We start from the raw sequence: 21,189 nt of genomic DNA on the forward strand, positions 1-21,189 counted from the left end.
AATAATTACACTCTCGTAACTGCTATTAATTTAGCTGCTTGTGCAGACTTAATTTCAGACCAAATGAAACCCACCCTGAAACAGGCTTTCTTGCTTCCCTTGTTCCTGAAATTCCAGCATTCTTCAGAGTCAATTTATACTCCTCCCAACATCCTATTTTCTTGCAATAATGATATATTAGCTCTTTTCATTTTCTTCCTTTCACAGGTTGTCCAGCACAGGGGTTATTTCCTTTAGTAAAGAGTTCTGAGCATCGGACATAGTTTTTCCTTTACTCCTTTCTTCTTTATTCTTCTCCAGGTTGTCCCCCAAACCAAGTAATCATTGTTAAGATTTGAGTGGTGGTCTGTACTGTCCATTGTCTTCCCACCGGTTCTCTAATTTGAGTTTGGATAATTGGCAAAGAAGCCAAGACAAAAGAGGTTAGGGCCAGAGGGTGATTTTGATTCGTCATTGCACCCATATCAATAATTTTTGACTCAGCCTCAGTAAACCACTGATGGAAACCAGTGGGGGAATGCATCTCTCTTCTTGATTCACCACTGCAGATTTTCTGAGCTCACCTTGAAAAGAAAGGCTTCAAGTTCACCCATTAGTGGGCCCTCTTCCTGAGTCTCTAAAGTCCTTAGATCTTCCAGAGTTGTGTGTGTATGTGGGCCAGTGGACAGTTCATAGCCAGCTTCCCTTGGCTACTATACTCTGATGCTCTGATCCTCTGGATCAACTTGCACTGATAAAGGCATCTTATACACCTAGGAGAAAAGTTATGTTTCTTATGCCTCTTTTCGAAACGAATAGTTTAAAATTGAACAGCTTAGATCTCCTTGCTAGATTGCACCCTAAGCACAATCACTTGTGAGTTTAAGATTATGCAACCCTGAGCTCAATTGCCTGTGAGTTAAAGATTAAAAGCACCTGATATTTTTCAGGAGCTTTTCTACTTTGTTCTAATCTCTGATCAATATACCCTTTTCACAAGTATTATTATTCTAGGAAAAACCAAGATTTGATAAACCAGAAGACCAACACCAGGATTAGTCACCAGTTTCGATGACTAAGATTCCCCAAAAGAAAGAATGCATGTTTGCCTCAATCCTGATTCTTATCTGAAACCCTGTTTTTCCCCTTTACACTATAAAGCTCCTTGTAATTCTTTTCCAAGGGAGGGCATGGTCTTTAGGGGGCATTAGTCTGCTGTGGCCTCCTTTGCCTGGCAAATCAATAAAAGCTTTTTTTTTTTTTTTTTTTTTCTCCTTCACCCAAAACACTCTTTCCATGTTTCTATTCAACACTGATGGACAGAGGCTTAAGTTTTGGCAATAGCACCATCAAGGGAAGAAAATCATTTGGTGGCTGAATTCCCTGCTTTAGTCAGTGCACATCTCTGTGTGTGAGGTTGTAAACTTAAAACATGCTGTGGAGTAGTCTGCAAACATCTAGGGCACTGGGAAAATAGGCCCTTAAATATCAGCTGGTGAAAAAGTCATGTGTACTACTCTGGGTAGCTTCCGATGACAACAACTTTGCTGGTGATCCAAATAGGAAGGTTTGGTTTTCCCATGTTAAGACAGGAAACAATGTAAATTAGATAGCTCTTTGGTTTACTTCCTGTGTTGACATTCATCAGCTTAACACTTCGTTTGTTTACCTTTTTGCAACTGACCTTCATATACAGCCACAATGTTTCATCCAAGTTCTTGGTTATCAGGCATTTTCATCATGTCTGCTTTCTTAGCTATGATGGGGATAGAGTAGGATAGTTACACAGGTAGTTGTAGAAGTCCCAGTGGGAGACCAGGGATAGAGAGGGAAACTAGGGAACTTTGGGAGACCACTCTAAACTAATAATTACTCAATAAAGCCATCAGAACGTCATGGGACAAAGCAGACTTGCTCAACTATATAAAAGCATGAGATATGCCTCAGGTTATTAAGTGAAAGATAAAATTAGGTCTGCCTTGAAGTTCAGCAAGATAATGATCTTTAGGACAAAGGACAAGAATTTAAGGGAAAGATGACATTCCAAAGTAGGAAAGAATCATTACATGGAAACCTGAGATAACTCAATATATTTTAGCATATGTTACTACCCTTCTGATTTGAACAAGTGCCATAACAGTCCTAGTTGTTTGACCTCACAGGGTCAAATTCTCTCTAACCTGATACGAAGGAGAAACTAATGATGTAAGCCCAACATCTACTCGAGGAGTGAGGAAGAAGGCAGTCTTTTCCCGCTCCCCACTTTCCTTGGACTATAAAAATGTAACCCACCTAATCCTCGGGGCAGAGCTTCTTTGCCTGCCCGCTTGTATCTCTCACAAGTGTCCCATCTTAATAAATCTATTTCTTGCCTATCACTTTGTCCCTTGCTGAATTCCTTCAATGCTGAGACACAAAGAATCTGAACCTCAATAAGTCCAGACACCAGATGACTGATTCCAATTTAAAAACTGTAGATTCAATTCCCAATCTGGGTTCTGGCTAGAATCAAGTTAGAGGTATTTTCAGTTTCAGCTACATGGTGTGTGACTGAGAAGGGACCCATAGTGATGGATCTGAGCTAAGATGTGAGGTAGAGTCAGGCCTAGTTCACTGAGCTCACACACTGTGTCTTCAGAGAATGTAATTTATCACAGGCTAAAGAAGTTGTGCCCCATACTACCCATGCTTATTCCATAGTAAAATCTTGAATTAGGAGCAGCTGATTCAACTGACTAGTATTCCAAAAGAGCAAGAGCTAGAACAGAGACTTTTATAATTCAGAGTATCTTCTCTGACTGCTGTGTGGCCAGAAAATTTCAGCCAGTACACCTGATTCAAGAACTCCCTGACTTGTTGGAGAAATATAACTCAGACAAAATCTCCTCCTAATCCAGAAAGCCTCTCCACAACAGCAGAAGAGAAAAAAAGTTTTATTATTGACTAAGCATCAAACTGGAATGTGGCATGTATTACACACAGGCAATCTGAAAAAGGGATTGCAAACACAGAAGGAAATCTCACTCATATATAATACTATATATATTCTCAAGATAAAACAGTCCTCAAAAAGACTTGACAGAACCTTTCGTCACACAGGGCTCAACCTACATTTACCTGGTAATTGAGTTGATCATTTGTGTTAGCCAATTGGCTGTGAGAAATAAAATATCACCTGCCATATCAGTAAACAAAGGATGTCACAGTCATCAGCAATTGCAGCCATTTTGACACCTGTGAGCCCTGAGGGAACTTGGGAAGGAACAAATTTACCTGCCATCTAGCAGTCATCAGACTGCAGCCACTCCCAAGGTGAGCCCTCAGGATGTGAAAACACAGGATACAGGCCCCAGATAGCTGACCTGCATATCAAAGTAATGATTTCAGTGAGTCTAAATCCTTGCATCTTCCATACATGGCAATGTGCTAAATTGCCTAACCTGGGGTATGCAATTTTCTAGTATTAACAGTAATCTTTTGTTCAGATGACAAGCCTTTTGTGGCAAAACGCCTACATACCCTAATTCCCCCCTTGCCCCATCAGAGGCAGTTTTCTCAGGGTTACTCAATAACGCCTCACGTTTTTGTTTGTTTTTTAGGCTTGCACCTGTGGCATATGGAAGTTCCCAGGCTGGAGGTCAAATCAGAGCTGCAGTGGCCTGCCTACACCACAGCCACTGCAATGCCAGCTCCAAGCCCATCTGTGACTGACACCACAGCTAGCAGCAATGCTGGATCCTTAACTCACTTAGCAAGGCCAGGTATCAAACCCACATCCTCATGGATACTAGCTAGTCAGGTTTGTTAATGCTGAGCCACAATGAGAACTCCAAGTCCTCAGTTTTGTCTAATAAATAAAACATAATTCTCAACTTTTAGGTTGCGCATATTTTTTTAGTCAACAGCTGTCTCTAAAGGAAAAAATAAATTCTTATATCTTTAAAGGCAAGAGGTGGCTTTGGATCCAAGTGTATCAGAAACTGGGTTCCTAGTTTCCCATAGAAACTGGGGGATGGGGCACTGCCTTCCTTGCTGATTATATGTCATAGAAACCTTTCCCAGGAATTGATAAAGACCCACCCAGGTCATAAACCTGGCAAAAAGCTTAAAAGCTTATTTAGATATTTAGGTTTTAAAAAGATTTGCATATATTCCAAAGGGACCGTGAAAGAATTCACAGTTCTAAATTTTCTCAAGAAAATCCTCTGACGAGAAAGGGGTGGGGAGCAGGAGTTTTTTCGTAGGATGGGGAACAGGAATCATTTTGTAGTTGGGAGAATTACTAATTTTCCTTCTTCCACTTGTATTTACTCTTATGATATAATTCATCAAGCACCCCTAAATGTTAATATTTTATATACCCTAGTAATCAAAACCAGGAAATTAGCATTAATACAGTACTACTAACTAACCTACAGATCTTACTCAAATTTAATAAATTGTGCCATCAATCTCCTTTTCTGGTCATGATCTAATTTAAGATCATGAATGCATTTTTCAATGTCCTTTAATTTTTGACTTTTTTGGCCACACCTGTGGCATATGGAAGTTCCTGTGCCAGGGATTGAACCCTTGCCATAGCAGCCACCTGAGCCACTGCAGTGACAATGCAAGATCTTTAACCCAATGAGCCACAGGAGAATTCCAGGACATTTTCTGAATTTTTGCCTTTTATGACTTCAGAGAAAAAAAAAAAAAAAAACTTTTTAAAGCTTAATTAAGGTACAATTGACATACAGAAGATTGTACACTTTCATGTATATATCTGATGAGTTTGGACATATACACACCAGTGATACCATCACTACAACCAAGGTACTAAGTATATCTATATTTATCACCTCCAAAAATTTCCTTTTGTTCTCTTATGTGTGCCTGCCTGTGTACGTACATTCAATAAGAATACTTTTTTTTTATTACTCAAATGAATTTATCACATCTGTAGTTGTATAATGATCATAACAATCTGATTTCACAGGATTTCCATCCCGCCGCCCAAGCACATCCCCCCACCCCCCAAACTGTCTCCTCCGGAGACCATAAGTTTTTCAGTGTCTGTGAGTTAGCGTCTGTTCTGCAAAGAAGTTCATTCTGTCCTTCTTTCAGATTCCACATGTCAGTGAAAGCATTTGATGTTGGTGTCTCATTGTATGGCTGACTTCACTTAGCATGATAGTTTCTAGGTCCATCCATGTTGTTAAGAATGCCGGTATTCCGTTCTCTTTGATGGCTTAGTAATATTCCATTGTGTATATGTACCACATCTTCTGGATCCACTCCTCTGTCGATGGACATTTAGGTTGTTTCCATGACTTGGCTATTGTAAATAGTGCTTCAATGAACATCATAGTACATGTGTCTTTGTGAGTCGTGGTTTTCTCTGGATAGATGCCCAGGAGTGGGATTGCTAGATCCAATGGTAGTTCTATTTTTAGTTTTCTGAGGAATCTCCATACTGCTTTCCACAGTGGTTGCACCAATTTACAATCCCACCAACAGTGTACTAGTGTTCCTTTTTCTCCACACCCTCCCCAGACTTATTGTTTGTAGACTTTTGGATGATGGCCATTCTGGCTGGTGTAAGGTGGTACCTCAGAGTGGTTTTGATTTGCATTTCTCTAATAATGAGTGATGTTGAACATCTTTTCATGTGTCAATAAGAATACTTAACATGAGATCTAAACATATTTTAGAGTGCATAACACCATGTTATTAACCATAGATACTATGTTGCACAGTGAATCTCTAGAACTTATTCATCTTGCATTACAGAAACTTTATACTATTGAAAAACAATTCCCCATTTCCCTTTTTCCCCAGCCCCTGGCAATCCTCAGTCTAGTTTTTATTATTATGAGTATGACTTATTTTAGATGCCTCATATAAGTGGAATCAAGCAATATATTTTGAACAACAAAAGCTGGTGGTTTTGTCCCATAGACAGGTTCCTAGGGATAAATGAGAATGTCCCTCAGATTGAATTTTTCTGATGTTTCCTAGTAATTAAATCCAGGTTATTTTTTTTTTTTTGTGGGGGCAAGACATACAATAGATATGATGCTGTGTTCTTTTTCGTGAATTACTGTTCATGCCAAATGTAATTACTGGTTAAGGTGGTTGAATGGTAGCAGAATATGCCACCTCAAAATATGCCTTTTTTTCTCTTGTTATTCTGTCTTTTATTATAGGGAATCTCAGGTAAGAACTTAGAAAGGTGGAGGGAAAATTATTTTTCCTGTCCTAGACTGGTTCCATGCTTTACAAAAAGACGGGTGGAAAGACTGTAAGGTGGCATGTTACCGGCAGGGAAATGTGACAAGCACAGACCACACAACTGTTGTGGGCTCTCAGGTAAGAGCAGACATGGAGACAAACAGCACTGCATGCTATACTTAGGACTTCATCTGAGAGAACCTGGGGAAAAGTGTTTACTCTTATAAAGTTGTTAGAGGTCAAGTCCAATAGGACAGTACAGGTGCTGATAGGGTGTGTCGCCAGGGCTGAGGTGTAGGAAGGGCACTCAAGCCTCTGCAGACAGGTACTTGACATAAATACCATATGATGAGCACCTCTGGGGAGGCTGCACCCCTCCCTAAACTGTTTTCATGTTGCTTCTTAAGTTCACGCACAAAAAAGCCACAATTGTTAAACAGAGCTACCATCTACCCCAAAAAAGGCTCAGAATTCCCTTGAACTATGCAGTATTCTTTCCTTTAAGTGAGGTAACAAAGATGCTGGTAAAACTCAGCCATAGAATAAACCTGTCCCAGTTTGCAGCTGAAAAAAATAGCCACATCTACTGAGACTGGGAGAAATTAAAGTCACCCTAATTGCTTCTGTATTTTGTGCATTTGACCTTTTCTAAACATTGGTGATCCAAAGGCCTGGTACCACTACAAGTGGCACAGAATGTCTTCAGAGACACCATAGCTGAGTCCAAGACAAAAGTATAAGGTGGGTAAGTTTCTTCAAGTAACTTCCATGTGTTTGTATGCTTCTGTTTCCCAGGTTCTGGTATCTTCATGGCCTCTGCAAATTCCCTCACTACCACCCAACTCAGATCCAGCTCTTCTTGAAACACTGCTTGTTCTAGTTTTCAGCCACTATTTTTGTTGTTGTTGTTGTTGTTGTCTTTTTAGGGCCACACCCTCGGCATGTGGAGGTTCCCAGGCTGGGGGTCTAACCAGAACTACAGCCACTGGCCTATACCACAGCCAGAGCAACACTGGCTATTCAACCCACTGAGCGAGGCCAGGTATCAAACCCAAAACCTCATGGTTCCTAGTCAGATTCGTTTCCGCTGTGCCACGACGGGAACTCATTCAGCCACAATTGCTATTAGTGAATTTGAAACTTTCTCCTCTTTAGCTTCCTTACAAATTTATTAATCAATTAATTAGAATATTTACTAAATACTATAAGAAAAATGCTGTTCCAGAAACAAATATGACAAATTATCAATTAGAATGACCACAAATCCTGATTTACTCAGCTCAGACCTGGCTTATAAACATCTTCTTGGTGTGATTAACCATTTTTGTTCTAAAAGACATTCCTGTTTTGTTAAAGACTATGCGGTCACCCAATTTGTATAAGTAATTAAGATATATGGTAAGAATTCTTTGAATCATCCCTGGAAGATGAAAGTAAGACTTTCCTAAAAAGGCTGTACTAGAGGGCAGACCATATGGTGAGGACACATTTGTGCTACAGGTAGGAAACCATAGCCAAGTCCAAGGGCATAGCAGCTATAAAACATAATTCCCAGAGGACTCTATAAATTAGAGCCACCTCTCCTGATTTCAAGATCACAAGTCTGTTAACTGTTACATGACCTAAATCATAAAAGTTGCATTTCAGCCTGGCATAGCATCATCATGGTTTGTGATGTTTAAGATTTAATACCATATTACATTTATATTAGGCTTTATAATTTGAATTTTCTCCTCTCAGAGGTAGACTTTATTCCTATATACAACATCTGATTTGAGAAAATTTTAGTCCTAATTTCATTCATATTTGAAAGTCCCCTGTAATTTTTGGTGTCATGACCTAGATGAGTAAATTGATCAGACTCTCCATATGTACCTTAGTTTTGAACTTGATAGCAAATATCCAGTTCACTGTAGCCTTTAAGAGTCTCCAGGTAAGCCAATCTGGGAGAAAGACCTACCCCTGAATAGCAGGAGAAAGAGGCACATTTGCACACGATATTTCCTGTTATCTTACAACAAAAATATAGGTACAGATTTGTGATAAGGGATCCCCCTCCCCAAATGAACAAAATTGCCATGTAATGCTCTCACAAGAGAATATATAACAAAAGTACATTCAAATTCCCTAATATTGCTAGTTATTAGGGAAATACAAATTAAACAATGAGATACCATATTACACCTATTACTATGTCCCGGAGTTTTTCAAAAGAACCATACTGGGTTCCATAAGTGTCAGTGGGGGTGTGACAAAATTCTGGAATAATAGAAGCCAGGTGGAAACACTTCATCAGCATAAAGAAGAAGCACATATACCCTAATGAAAAACAAATGTCAAATTGGTCACTAGAGGGCTTTGACCCACAGAAATTAATAATAACAGCCCATAGACCAAGGATTTCTGAGATACAAAATTTTTGTGGGTAGCTCAGAGAGTTTTTCTGGATTACCTACCCAACTTCAGAAAGGATAAAGATGAAGAGAAGACTGATGTCAGTTATGCTGTAGACAACTGAGTGGAAAGATGGCATATATTGTGACAAGCATGAAGTGGCATCGATTAAGCGGGAGTTTTGTGAGTGGTTAAGTAACATGGTTACACTTGAAGTTGCATTGATCTTCTCTTACAGGCTGTGTGTGTAGATTACTTCTGTTTTATTCTGCTGGTATTTGTTTAGTGCCTTTACTATTTAATGCCTTCTTGTCCATTTTCAATTTTAAGTTGCTCAATTTTAGGGATTCTATGATTTGGATAGTAAAGGGTGTCTGACAGGCTCATTCAAAATAGGCTCCCCATAAAGGAGAAATGCAGTTAGAAATAATATTTTTGAATTCCTTAGATGTTTCAAGTTTTGATGTTATCTCACTCCATCTTACACTAGTCTCTCCATGTATTTGAAAGTTTATAGAGGAAGAAACCAAGATTCAGAAGAGATCGCAAAGCTAGAAAATGAGCCCATGTCCTTTTTGCCAAATCACCCTATTTCCTGGAGGACTTGGGGTCTTATGATTGTAATAATAGGAGACCTTGACAGGCATCTGATACCATTTAAGAGTGGGGGGGTCAGTAACTTAAGGAAAACCAGAGGGGGTCATGTACTGGTAAATGTGTAATAACTGGATCTCCAAAAAGGTCCCAACTTTTAGTTTTTCTGGTTCTGTGCGATAAACACTACAACCATGGCTGATTTCTTTTTCTTTTTTTTTTTTTTTTTGTCTTTTTGCCATTTCTTGGGCCGCTCCCGCAGCATGTGGAGGTTCCCAGGCTAGGGGTCGAATCTGAGCTGTAGCCACAGAGCCACAGCAACGCAGGATCCGAGCCGCGTCTGCAACCTACACCACAGCTCACGGCAACGCTGGATCGTTAACCCACTGAGCAAGGGCAGGGATAGAACCCGCAACCTCATGGTTCCTAGTCGGATTCGTTAACCACTGAGCCACGACGGGAACTCCTTTTTTTTTTTTTTTTTGCCATGGCTGATTTCAAATGAGCAATGTGTTATAACCAAATGCAAAATTGGGAAAGTTGGGCAGTAGCATACCATTACATATTTTTTTCCACCATGCAGATACAAGAGACATAAATAACCCTATTAGGATAGATAATTGTAAATGTAATAAAATCGGTCAGGGAGTGATCAGTTTTGAGTATTTATCACCTTTGTTTTTAATTTAGTTGTATGTTTATATAACCTAACTTTTTACAATGGCTGTATTTAACAGCTGGTCTACAAAAATAGATGAACATTTAATAATGTTATGAGTCAGTATGAGGTGGTTCCTGTACATCCTATCATTCTTCCCATAGCAGATGACAATGTATCAGTCAGATACATTAGGCACCTCCTACTAAAAGTCCAGCATCTGCTGAGTCCCTTTTCATCTAATCATTTGTACAGCCTCACATTCTTCCTATCCTTGCTTTCACTGATGCTGCTACACTTTTATTTGAAAGGGAGTGAGGAAGAAGTGGGTAAGCCGATTTACCAATATACTGGTAAATTATCTTCCCTGGTTATCTAATATAACTTCAGAGTGACTAATGTTTCTTTTTAAATTTTTAAAATAGCTTTTATTTTTTAAGGCAGTTTTACATTTACAGTGATGTTAAGAGGGATAAGGAACACATTCATGTACTCCCTGCTTCTACACACACAGTCTTCTCATTAACAACAGTCCCCCACAGTATGGTGTATTTGTTACAATTGATGAACCTACATTGACACATTAGAGCCATGCAATGTCCATAGTTTACATGAGGTTTCACTTTTGGTGTTGTACATTCAATGGCTTTGGACAAATGTTTAATGACATGTATCCATCAGTATAGTGACATAGAGAATATTTTCACTTCCCTAAAACTCCTCTGTGCCACACCTATTTATTTTCCCTGCTCCAACCCCAGCCCCTGGTAATCACTGATATTTTTTTCTGTCTCCATCTTTTTCTAGAATGTCATATAGTTGTCATTACACAGCCTTGTCAGATTGGCTTCTACAACTTAGTAAGATGCATTTAAGATTTCTCCATGTCTTTCCATGGCTTGGTATCTCTCTTTTTTTAAAATGCTGGATAATATTCCATTGTATGGATGTTTATTTATCCATTCACCTACTGAAGAACATGTTTGCTTTCAGGTTTTGCAATTATGAATACAGCTCCCTTATTTAAGTATCTGGATGAAGGTTTTTGTGTGGACATAAACTTTTAACTCCTTTGGGTAAATACCAAAAAAACCTGCAAGATCACATTGTAAGAATATGTTTAGCCATGCATTTGTTCATTTTTGACAGGTATTCAAGTCTCCAGTTTGATAGTAGATTCATCAATTTTTCTTTGCAGTTTAAAGTTTTTGCTTCATATAATTTGATGCTCTGTTTTAGGTGCATACGTGGTAAGGACTTTCATGTCTTCTGGGAGAGTTGACCCCTTTATCACTAATATGACCCTTCTTTATCCCTAATAATTTTCCTTGCTTTGATGTCTGCTCTATCTAAAATTAATATAACTATTCCTGCTTTCTTTGATTAGTATTAGCATGGTATATTTTTCCTCTATCCAATTACTTTTAGTCTAAGTGTGTCTTTATATTTAAACTGGTTTTCTTATAGTCAATATATAATTGTTTTTGATCTACTCTGACAATTTCAGTCTTTTAATTCATGCCTTTAGATCACTGACGTTCAAAGTTATTTTTATATGTTATATAGTTGTATTAATATGTACTATATCTATTATTATTTTCTATTTTTGCCCTTGTTTTATTCTTATTTTTTGTTTGTATTCTTTTCCTACCTTTTGTGGTTTTAATTGAGAATTTTTCTTTTTTTTTTTTTTTTTTTTTTTTTTTGTCTTTTGTCTTTTTTTTTTTGTTGTTGTTGTTGTTGCTATTTCTTGGGCCGCTCCCGCGGCATATGGAGGCTCCCAGGCTAGGGGTTGAATCGGAGCTGTAGCCACCGGCCTACGCCAGAGCCTCAGCAACGCCAGATCCGAGCCGCGTCTGCAACCTACACCACAGCTCACGGCAACGCCGGATCCTTAACCCACTGAGCAAGGGCAGGGACCGAACCCGCAACCTCATGGTTCCTAGTCGGATTCGTTAACCACTGCGCCACGACGGGAACTCCTGAGAATTTTTCATGACTTCATTTTCTATCATTTCTTAGCACATCAATTCTGCTGCTTCTTTTTCCTCCCCCCCCGCCCCAGTAATTGCCCAAGAGTTTGCAATATACATTTACAACTAACCCAAGTCCACTTTCAAATAACACTATACCATGTCACAGGTAGTGAGAATACCTTATAATAATAAAATAACTCTAACTCTTCCCTCTTGTTGCTTATATCCCTCCTCTCATTCATTTCACTTATATATAAGAATACATATGCATATGTACATACCTTATGTACATAACCACACATAATTGAATAATTATTATTTTTACTATTTTGAACAAAACTTTCATTTGTTAGATTAATCAAGAATAAGAAAAATCGGGAGTTCCCATCATGGCTCAGCAGTAACAAATCTGACAAGGATCCATGAGGATGTTGGTTTGATCCCTGGCCTTACTCAGTGGGGTAAGGATCCGGCATTGCCATGAGCTGTGCTGTAGGTCTTGGATGCAGCTTGGATCCTGGGTTGCTATGGCTGTGGCGTAGGCCAGCAGCTGCAGCTCTGATTCAACCCCTAGCCCGGGAACTTCCATATGCCACAGGTGCAGCCCTAAAAAAGACAAAAAAACAAAACAAACAAAAAAGAATAAGAAAAAATTAAAATTTTAATTTTATCTTCACTATCCCTTCTTCTAGGCTCTTTCTTTGTGTAGATCTGAGCTTCTGACACATATTGTTTTCCTTCTCTTTAAAGAACTTCCTTTAGCATTTCTTGCAAGGCAGCAACAGACTAGTAATGAATTCTCTCAATGTGTGTTTGTCTGAGAAAGTCTCTATTTCTCCTTCACTGTTGAAGAATAATCTCATAGAGTGCAGAATTCTCAGTTGGTGGTTTTTATTCTCTCAGCACTTTAAATAGTTCACTGAATAATTAATTACAGGGTTTCTTATTTATATCTGAAGAGAAGTCAGAAGTAAATCTTTTCTCCTCCATAGGAAAGGTGTTTTTACATTTCTTCTGGTTTCTTTCAGAAGGTTTTTTAAATGTTGTTTGATTTTCTACAGTTTGAAAATGATATACCTGAGGTGATGTTTGGGGGCATTTTTCCTGATTAGTGTTCTCTGAACTTTCTGGATTTATAGCTTGGTGTTTGACATAATTAGCTTAGGGAAATCCTCAGTCATTGTTGTTTTAAATATTTCCTCATGCTTATTTAATTATCAGTATTTGACAGTCTCAGAACATACAAATTTAAAATTCTACATTTACTTTCTAAATGATTTTTATTTTTTCCATATGTTTACTTTCTTAATTAAAAATATACTAGCGTTCACCTTGTGGCTCAGCAATAAGAAACCCAACTAGTACCCATGAGGATGCAGGTTCATCCCTAAGCCTCACTCAGTGAGTTAAGGATCCAGCATTGCCTTGAGCTGTGGTGAAGTTCACAGATGTGGCTCGGATCTGGCGTTGCTGTGGCTGTGGCGTAGGCTGGCAGCTGCAGCTCTGATTCGACCCCTAGCCTGGGAAATTCCATATGCCATACCTGTGGCCCTAAAATATATACTTAACTCTCCTTCTAGAATTAAATCATAATTATTTTTTCATTTTTTGGACTTGGCATGTGGAAGTTCCTGGGCCAAGATCAAATCCAAGCTGCATCTATGACCTATGCCACAACTGTGGCAACACCAGATCCTATGACCATGCCACAGCTGGAATTCCCAGGATTGAATTATTTACTTATTTTTTATGCTTCTGTGTATGCATAGGCCTTTCTAAAAGTAAAAACAAGAAAAGCAGAGGAATTAATTTAAAGACGTCTAATAATGGAATGGTTTTTGCTTATTCAGGACAAAATACAATTTTTTTTTTCCTCTGACTAGATAGAATTTTAGCAGCACCATTATGACTCCAGGAGAGATATTAAATCTTTTAATGTATCAGGAAATTGGAAGTAATCACAGTTCTTTTTTTTCTTTCTTGCCAAGACCAGCTCAGCAGGATGGGGCTGAAGAACGGGTTCTGTGAAACTTAAGGAAAAAGTTAACATAAAACAAGACACAGAGACATTTATCTTAAGTAAAGGTGGGAACTGGGGAACTCAAGTTCTCAGAGACCAAGAGAGCCACCTCAAGAAACCACACTGCTTTTATTGTGCTCTTTAGGATTATGTCAAGTGAGGAGTGGGCTATAGGTGCAGGATATAGTTTTTTTTAATTATTTTATAAGTTATTTTATTATTTTAAAAGTAACATAGCTAGTAGATGGTTAAGCTTTTACTCTGACATTTAGGCATTTAACAGTCATTAGCATTGAGGAAGCTTGGCCTTAGCTATCTATGCATAGCGTCTAGAGAATCATCACTGTGTTTCTGCAAACAGCATGCCTATCTGTGACAACCCACCTTGGTTCTCTTTGCTAATGCATATTCTGCTAAGGACTGCTCATAAACCCCTTGGGGCCATGAGGTTCCTCTTTCTCTTATTCTTAAGAGGACATGTCATGCTGTGCAAATGACATGCCAATCTGCACAGGTCTACAAATGAATTATGTCCTCATTCAGCTGACCCTATGAATAACTTATGCCTTTAGGTCTTTGTTCTTAAGCTTGAGTCAGTTACCAGAACTGTGACTGTTTTTCAAGCAGGAATATGGGATAAAGTAAAACAGGATAAGATGGAGTTTTCAACAAAGAGGCTAAGAAAGTATTGTAGAAACATATCTCGTGACACTTTCTTTTCTTTTTTCTTTTTTTGGCATATGGAAGTTCCCAGGCTAGGAGTCAAATTGTACCTATAGCTGCTGGCATACACCATAGCCACAACAATGCCCGAGCCACATCTGAGACCTACACCACAGCTCATGGTAATGCCAGATCCTTACCACTAAGCAAGGCCAGGGCTTGAACCTGCATCCTCATGGATGCTAGTCAGATTCGTTTCTGCTAAGCCACGAGGGGAACTCCAGTTATCACACTTCTTGATAAAGTTGTTTGAAAAAATATTCATGAGGAGGCAATGACATTTAATTTACATATTTTGTCTGTCAGAAGAAACAGTATAAACTTTGGATCCAGTCAATAGGAACTACTTAATCACTGTGTAGCTCAATTTCTTTACCTGGGAAAGAAAATGAGAAATCTGTCCAACCATGATTTTACCTCATTGCTTGTTATCTAGTAGATTGTACTGATTGCTAGCAATAGAACCTGACTGTGACTAGTTTAAGGGAAAAAAAAATACTACTCCATTTTGGTAGGACTTTGGGAATATCACAGAACTAAAAGGAAAGCCACAGTAGCACACTTTAAAATGTGTGGGAGCTGGAGCAATTTCAGAGAAGTCAGTAGAAGTAACTAGATTGACTGCCAGTGTTTAGTTACAGGAATAAATAATTGCAACCCTTCTCACACTTTTTATTTCTGTTTCAGATTGAAATCCCAGTGAGCTAGAATGTGACTCAACACTTCTCATCTATTGTGTGAAAGAGGTCAGTTTCTATCTACAGCCCTGACAGAGGCTCCATCCAAGGGGGAGTGGCTGTTCCCCAAATCAAATGAGGACAAAGTTACCGAAGGAACATTTCCATGATAAAATCTTCAGTTTCAAGTGCCAATGTGCCATACAGCTCCTTGGAGGCAACCCAGCATGTCTTTTACATTCATTATGTTTCATTCACCTTTGATAATCTGAGGTAGTCATCAAAGTAAAAGTCAAGTTTTGGTTTTTTTCTCTGAAAAGCCTTTTCCAATTTCTTTAGTCCTCATTAGTCTCTTTTTCCTTTGAATTCCTTTAGGCTCTTTCACAGAATTTAGTAATTTATTATTTATAAATATAAATATAATACATATATATTTTGACATTAAAAACTCTAATTGGAGTATAGTTGACTTACAATGTTGTGTTAGTTTCAGGTATACAGCAAAGTGAATCAAATATATAGATTATATCTATATATGTGTGTATACATATATTCATATCTATATATGTGTGTGTGTACATATGTATATATATATATATCCATTCTTTTTCAGATTCTTTTCCCATATAGGTTATTATAGAGTATTGAGTAAATTTCCCTGTGCTACAATAGGTCCTTGTTAGTTATCTACCTTTTCAAAATTAAGATATAGTTGATTTACAATGTTTCTCTAATTTCTGTCGTACAGCAAAGTGACCCAATCACACACAGATCTCTGTGCTATACAGTATGTCCCCATTGCCCATTCATTTCAAATATAACAGTTTGCATCCAAAACCCTGAAGCCCATCCCACTCCCTCCATCCTCCCCACTGAGAACCAAAAGTCTGCTCTCCTTGGCCATAATCTATTTCAGTTTTGTAGATAGAATCATCTGTGGCATATTTCAGATTCCACAAATACATGATATCATATGGTATTTCTCCTTTTCTTTTTGGCTTACTTCACCTTAGTACGAGAATCTCTCATTCCGTCCATGTTGCTGCAAATGGCATTGGTTTATCTTTTTATGGCTGAGTAGTATTCCATTGTATACATGTATCATATCTTCTTAAATCATTCATCTGTCAGTGAACATTTAGGTTGCTTCCATGTCTTGGCTATTGCAAATAGTCCTGTGATGAACATGGGGGTCCATGTATCTTTTTCAGTAAAAATTTTGTCTGGATATATGCCTAGGAGTGGGATTGCTGGGGAAGTTTACAGCGACACAATCTTATCTCAGGAAGAAGAGAAATCTCAAATAAACAACCTATCCTTACACCTAAAACAATTAGAGAAGGAAGAAGAGACAAATCCCAAAATAGAAAAATGAAAGAAATCATGAAGATCAGACCAGAAATAAAGGAAATAGAGAGAAAGAAAACAGTAGAGAAGATCAAAGAAACCAAAACATGGTTCTTCATAAGGAACGACCAAATTGATAAACCCTTAGCCAGACTCATCAAGAAAAAAAAAGGGAAACAGCTCAAATCAATAAAATTAAAAATGAAAAAGGAGAAATTACAACTGACTCCACAGAAATATAAATGATCATAATAGACTACAATAAGCAAGTATATACCAATAAAATAGACAACCTAGAAGAAATGGACAGATTCTTACAAGGGTATGACCTACCAAAACTGAACTAGGAAGAAGCTGAAAATATGAACAGACCAATCACAAGTACTGAAATTGAAAATGTGATTAAAAACTGGAGTTCCCATCATGGCTTAGTAGAAATGAATCTGACTAATATCCATGAGGACACATGTTTGATCCCTGGCTTCACTCAGTGGTTTAAGGATTTGGCATTGCCATGAGCTGTGGTGTAGGTCACAAATGTGCCTTGGACCCTGTATTGCTGTGGCTGTGGCATCAGCTGTAGCTCCAATTCAACCCCTAGCCTGGGAAGCTCCATATGCCACAGGTGTGGCACTAAAAAGACAAAAAAAAAAAAAAAAAGTGATTAAAAATCTTCCAAAAAAACAAAAGCTTAAGTCCTAATGCCTACCCATGTGAATTCTTTTTTTTTTTTTTTTAATATTTTTGCGTTTTCTTGAGCCACTCCCATGGCATATGGAGGTTCCAAGGCTAGGGGTCTAATCGGAGCTGTAGCCACCAGCCTATGCCAGAACCACAGCAACGCAGGGTCCTAGCTGTGTCTGTGACCCACACCACAGCTCATGGCAATGCCAGATCCTTAACTCACTGAGCAAGGCCTGGGATGGAACCCGCAAGCTCATGGTTCCTAGTTGGATCCATTAACCACTGTGCCTTGACGGGAACTCCCCCAGGCGAATTCTATCAAACATTCAGAGAAGAGTTAACACCTATTCTTCTGAAACTCTTTCAAAAAATAGCAGAGGAAGGAATACTCCAAAGCTCATTCTATGAGGCCATCATCACCCTGATACCAAAACCAGACAAGGATACCACAAAAAAAGAAAATTACAGACAGATATCACTGATGAACATAGATGCAAAAGTCCTCAACAAAATACTAGCAAGCTGAATCCAAATATACGTTAAAAGTATCATACACATGTTCAAGTGGGATTTATCCCAGCAATGCAAGGATTCTTCAATATTGGCAAATCAATCAATATGATACACCATATTAACAAATTGAAAATAAAAACCATATAATCATCTCAATAAATGCAGAAAAGGTTTTTGACAAAATTCAACACCCATTTCTGATAAAAACTCTCAAAAAAAAAAATGGGCATAAAAGGAACCTACCTTACCATAATAAAAACCATATATGAAAAACCCACAGCTAAAATCATTCTCAATGCTGAAAATTTGAAAATATTTCCATTAAGATCAGAAATAAGACAAGGATGTCCATTTTCACCACTGTTATTCAACAGAGTTTTAGAAGTCCTAGACATGGCAATCTAAGAAGAAAAAGAAATAAAAAGAATCCAAATTGGAAAAGAAGAAGTAAAACTATCACTGTTTGCAGATGACATGATAATATACCTAGAAAAACCTAAAGATAGCATGAGAAAACTGTTATAACTCATCAACTAATTTGGCAATGTTGCAGGCTACAAAGTTAATACACAGAAATCAATTGCATTTCTATGTGCTAACAATGTAACATCAGAAAGAGAAGTTAGAGAAATCATCCCATTTACCATTGCATTAAAAAGGATAAAACACCTAGGAATAACCTGCCTAAAGAGACAAAAGACCTATACTCTGAAAACTATAAGATGCTGATGAAAGAAATCAAAGACAACACTGATAGATAGAAAGCTATACCATGACCTTAGATTGGAAGAATCAATATTGTCAAAATGACTATACTACTCAAGCCAATCTACAGATTCAATGTAATCCCTATCAAATTATCAAGGACAGTCTTCACAGAACTAGAAAAAGAATATTTTAAAATTTGTATGGAAACACAAGAGGAATAGCCAAAGCAATACTGAAAAAGAAAAACAAAAATCAAGGTTTGTGACTTCAGACAGTACTACAAAGCTGCAGTTATCAAAAGAGTATGGTATTGGCACAAAAACAGCCCACCTATCAATAAACAGGCTGCCTAAAGACCTCCCCCCCCAGGCACACAGCCACTTCTAATCTCACCCAGAGACAAAGCCCCACCCACCAGAGGGATAAGAATCAGCTCCACCTAACAGTGGGGAGGCACCAGTCCCTCCCATCAGGAAGCCTACAGCAAGCCCCTGTACCAACTTCAGCCACAATGGGGGCAGACATCAGAAGTAAGAGAGGCTACAACTCTATTGTCTGCAAAAAGGAGACCAGATCAAAAACCTTAAAAATGAAAAGGCAGAGAACTGTAACTTAGAAAAGGGAACAAGGAAAAAAACAAAACAAAACAGAAAAACAGCCAAGTGATCTGGAGGTATCAGGAAAAATAGAGTGATGATTGTGAAGACGATGCAAGACATTAGAAATAAACTGGAGGCAAAGACTGATAATTTACAACAAACATTGGGTGAAGAAATACAAGATTTAAAACTTAAGCAAGCAGAGATGCAAAAATACAATAACCGAAATAAAAAATTCATTAGAAGCAACCAACAGCAGAATATAGCACAGACTAGTGGAAATCACTGATACAGAACAGAAAAGATAAAGAAGCTTGAAAACAAATGAAGAGAGTCTCAGAGAACTCTGGGACAACATTAAACACACCAACATCCATATTATATAGGTGCCAGAAGGAGAAGAGAGAGAAAAGGGAACAGAAAAAATATTCAAAGAGATAATAGCCAAAAAATTCCCTAACATGGGAAAGGAACCACTCACTCAAATCCAGGAAGCACAAGTACCATATAAAATAAACTCGAGAGGAACACCTCAAGACACATAATAATCAAACTGACCAAAATTAAAGACAAAGAGAAAATATTGAAAGCAGCTAGGGAAAAGAAACAAGTAACACACAAGGGAACCCTGATAAGGTTATCAGCAGATTTTTCAGCAGAAACTCTCCAGGCCAGAAGGAAATGGCAGGATATTCTTAAAGTGATAAAAGGAAAAAAAAACTCCAAACAAGATTACCTTGCCCAGCAAGGCTCTCATTCAGATTTGAAGGAGAAATCAAAAGCTTTACAGATAAGAAAAAGCTAAGAGAATTCAGCACTACTAAACCAGTTTTAAAACAAATACTGAAGGAACTTCTTTAGGCAGAAAAGAAAAGGCCACAACTAGAAACAAAAATACCACAAATGACAAGGCTCAACAGTAAAGGCATATATACAGTAAAGGTCAGAAATCATCCACACACAAATATGCTACCAAATTCAGAAATTGTGAGAAGAGGAAAATACAAATGCAGAACACTGGAGATGCACTTGCAATTAGGAGACCAACAATTTAAAAAACAATCATATATATTTCCCTATATCAAAACTTCAGAATAACTGCAAATCAAAAATCTACAATTGATACGCAAACAAATAAGAAAAATCAACTCAAATACAACACTAAAGATAGTCATCAAACCAGAAGAGGAGAGAACAAGAGAAGAAGGGAAGAAAAAAGAGCAACAAAAACAAATCCAAAAGAGTCAATTAAATGGCATCAAGAACAAACATTATCAATTATTACCTGAAATGTACATGGACTAAATGTACCAACCAAAATACATAGACTGGATGAATTGATACAAAAACAAGATCCATGTATATGCTTTCTTCAAGAGACCCACTTCACTTCTAGGGACACATACAAATTGAAAGTGAGAGGATGGAAGAAAATATTCCATGCAAATGGGAATCAAAAGAAAATGGAGTAGCATAATCATATCAGACAAAACAGACCTTAAAATAAAGAATATTATAACAGACAAAGAAGAACATTACATAATGATCAAAGGATTACTCCAATATGAAGACAAACAATTGGAAATATATACGCATCTGCGGTGAGCTGAGAAGATGCAGGGACTCGAAAAAAGGACCTTGCCTGACGGCAGAAAAACCTAAAGCCAGGTTCCTAACCAAGCAAGGGAGCTCACCTGAATGGTACAAGCCAAAGGTGGGCTTCAGGTCGGGATAAAAGCCTGCCTGAATGGTGCATGCTGAAGGTGGGCTTCTGGTCAGGATGAAAGCCTGCCTGTATGGTACAAGCCGAAGGCAGTCCTCAGGTTACACAGCTCTCATTTTGATGTTGATGTGGAAGATCTGGGGCTTTCCTGGGAAAACAATTTCCATGTTTGTGCTGGAAAACATGGATTGTTTCTCAGGTGACCTAGTCTTTCCTATTGTTTTGCTATTCAGTTTTTTCCTCAGTCTTTCCTGATTATTTACTTATTATTCTTAATTTCCATTCTTATTTTCCTGTGGTGATTTGTGATTTAACAAAATTACAATGATAATATAATAAGAATTTCATCCTGAAGGACTTTCCCCTATTTAAATCCAACTT

General features: G+C 38.0%; 1 protein-coding gene across 1 annotated transcript in view; it reads left to right on the forward strand.

Moving 5' to 3' along the window:
* LOC146397537 (uncharacterized) overlaps nt 1-21,189 on the forward strand; it is a 462,781-nt gene that overhangs the window by 261,551 nt on the left and 180,041 nt on the right. The window lies entirely within an intron of this gene.

This window comes from Sus scrofa, chromosome 13, assembly GCF_054392235.1.
Source record: "Sus scrofa isolate SSC_HxYL_T2T_F1_AM1 chromosome 13, Sscrofa_HxYL_maternal_Yorkshire_Landrace_v2.0, whole genome shotgun sequence".
Lineage (NCBI taxonomy): Eukaryota > Metazoa > Chordata > Mammalia > Artiodactyla > Suidae > Sus > Sus scrofa.